The sequence below is a fragment of the Corylus avellana genome, chromosome ca8 (genome assembly GCF_901000735.1).
Source record: "Corylus avellana chromosome ca8, CavTom2PMs-1.0".
Lineage (NCBI taxonomy): Eukaryota > Viridiplantae > Streptophyta > Magnoliopsida > Fagales > Betulaceae > Corylus > Corylus avellana.
In genome coordinates, this window is record NC_081548.1 from 15134476 (window position 1) to 15137777 (window position 3302).

Here is a 3302-nt window from a genome sequence, read left to right on the forward strand (position 1 = left end):
TACTATGTATTTTTTAATGTGCTTAAATTAAAATTAATTGAGGGTCTTATGTTTTAACTCATTCCAAGTTTTCTTGCTGTTTTCTTTTTTCTGTACACTTTCTTTGCATTTAAAATTACACATACGAGAATATTTTAATATATTTTAATTTATATGTATTACAACTAAAATTATATATGGTTCTTATGATAGTATATTTTTATGTGATTTTTATATTCATGCAATTTTATGTGTAATTGTGTCACTATGTTTAGTAATATCCTGTTGTATAAATTTTAGTATTTCTTTTTACTATTATTGAAATAGGTATGATAGATTTTTTTACACAACTTTTTTGACTTATAATAAAAAAATACAATGGAGATGTGTTTTAAATTTTAAAATTAAATTATAATAAATAATTCCGCTTATCGCGCTAGTTCTGAGCTAGTTAAATATGACCCTTGGGTACTTGGTCAAAAAGACTTTTTGGTGAACATATGTTCCAGCAAGATGTTGCAAAAAGAATTAGTTATGTGAACCCAAAAACAAAAAACGTTTAATGTGTCAAAGGAGTCCTGCTATCAGGCTGCCAAGAGTCAGACAAGTATCTGCCAAAGTCTGATGTGGCTTTATTAAAAAAAAAAAAAAAAAAAATTATAGAAAAATCTCTCTCTTCCTAGTCCTGCTAGATTTTGTTTTTTTTTTTGTTTTTTTTTTGTTAAATTTTTATAAGTTAATATTTAATTTTTAATGCCTTAAAATTTATTTTTTGATTTAAAACTAAAACTTATGGGTAGAAGGTTAACCTTTTAGGGACGGTATCACTTAAAAGAGATTTTATCATCCTAAATTTAGTGTTAATACCTCAAATTTAAATTTTTTTTTTAATATCTTTCTTCTCATAAAAAAAAAAAAAAAATAGAAAAGTCATGTCTGACGCTTAGCTGCCTCATGGCAGCCGAATATCTCAATTAACACGTGTCAAAGATAGTGGCTGTGACAGGTTTTTGCAATAAGAATTAGTTATGTGAACCAAAAACAAAAAAAGTTCAATGTGTGACAGGTTGGCAGGCAACTAATTCAACAGATTTGACAACGTTTTATTTTATTTTATTATTATGTTTTTTTTTTAATAATTATAATAATAAAATATTATATTTTATTATTTTAAAATATCAAATCACCCACGCCCGGCGTGATGTTTAACATCACCCTTTTTTTGGGTAAAACAAAATAGCACGCGGCGTGCCATGCACGTTGCGTGCAAAAAAAAAAAAAATTTTTAAATGAAAAAAAAAAATTGGCACGCCCGTGCTCCCAATCAGTGCTTCCCTTTTTTACAAACGAACCTATGGGTTGACCGATGACTAGTCTAAGTCACTGAGTTAGCTAGTGTATGTATCTAGTGTAGCGTGGTCAAGACGATAAAAAGGAGACTTTCCCCGGTTCAATAATCTAAGTCATCATGTCCTCATGTGGATGATTAATCCACGGCGCATGACAAGGACAATACGAGACTTTCGCCATCTATCCGTGCATCCTAGATTACAACTTACAAGTTTATTTCTTTGTATGTTTACTTCAAGTCAAGGTCATCTCCTTCTTAAATTTGCAGGAACTAATATTTAACATTCAAACCAACCCTACTTGTCCGCTTCATTTAATTCTCATTGGCGATAGTGAAAGTCAATTTTTTTTTTTTTTTTTTTGACATGTCCACACAAGGGAAGGGAGAGGGAGAATTCGAACTTATGACCACCGCTTCATAAGGCGTGATCCATAGCCGATTGAGCTATCTCTTGAGGATTTTCTGATCATAAGTTCGTGTAGAGATGCCTCAATTTTCCAGCTACGGCCAAGACGGTGGGGCCTCTTCAATTTTCATACCATAAAAAAAAAAAAAAAAATTAAAAAAAAAAAGCAAGTAAACTTATAATTAGTATTAAGTGAGCAAAGTAATGGTATTTGATTCTCCACCATTGAGCTATATATTGTGACGCCTATATATGCACAAACATTTTAAAATGTTAGTTTTAAGGGTAAAATCAACATACCCATTTTAAATTACCATCTAATTGACAATATCCTTCAAACTTTTAATTGTAATAATGTCTCCCCAAACTACTAAAATATTGTCAATATCCCCTCAAGGCTAGCAAAAAAGTTAAAATGTCCTTATATATTTCTCAATATAACAAAAATACCCTTATAATTCAAAAAATAATAATAATAATTTTTTTTAAAAGAAAATTATTTTTATTTTTTACTTTTTTTAAAAAACATTTTTTTATTTTATTCAAATTTTTTAAATATGTTTTAAAAAACATTGTTTTTTAAACGAAAATTTTTTACTCTGTTTTTTAAAAACGGAAAATTTTATTTAAAAAATTAAAAAAGAAAATTTTTTAATGAAAACAGAAATTTTCAATTGAAAAAAAAAATGGAAATTTTTTAATTTTTTTTTCTTATAAAAGGATTTTTTTTAAAAAAAAAAGGTTTTTCCAAGAAATTTTACGTACACTTGCTGACCACGCTGCACGAGTTCAGTAATTTTACGTATATCACTGAACATAGTGACGCAGGTTCAGCTACATGCATGAGATACGTACATTCACTGAGTCAGCTACACGAGATAAATTTTTTCTTTAAGGTTTTTTCAAGAAATTTTTACCTACTAAAGGTAGTTTCGCCATTGGGGGAACATTAACAATGTTTTGATAGTTTGAGGGGAACATTGTCAATTAGGTGATAGTTTAAGGGAGGTTTTAAAAATTAACAATTTTTTGCTGACATTTTTTTGGGTGTTAGGAGAGTGTTCAATTTTCTTTCGCTGTTTACGACAAAACTATGTTTTACAAATATAACAAAAGCTTCCCACTCATGCCCAATATTTGTGTTCCTGTGTGTAATTTAATTTATTTTATTTTGTACCCTAAATTTAATTTAATTTAATTTTTTTTTAATTCGTTTTTACCACCCAAAATCTTAATTTGTAAGCAGATCGAGTGAGCATCATAACTCTACATGCGATGATGCAGTGATTAAGAATGGTCGGCATGCAGTACTGAGTACACGTAGCGTACATAGATTTTGGAGATCGAAGACATTATCGCAGAGTCTCGGACGACTAGGAAACCGACAAGAAACAACTACTTGTATAGCGAAAGAAGATGTATATATAATTCTAACCAATAGCTTGGGGCGCTGAATTGGTCTTCGTTCCATACGCCTTTAAAGGGAATTAGAGTCTGTTCGTCTGAGGACAATCAGAGCACGTACATCTAAACACAAAAACTCTCTCCTTAAAAAAAGTTGTGGCC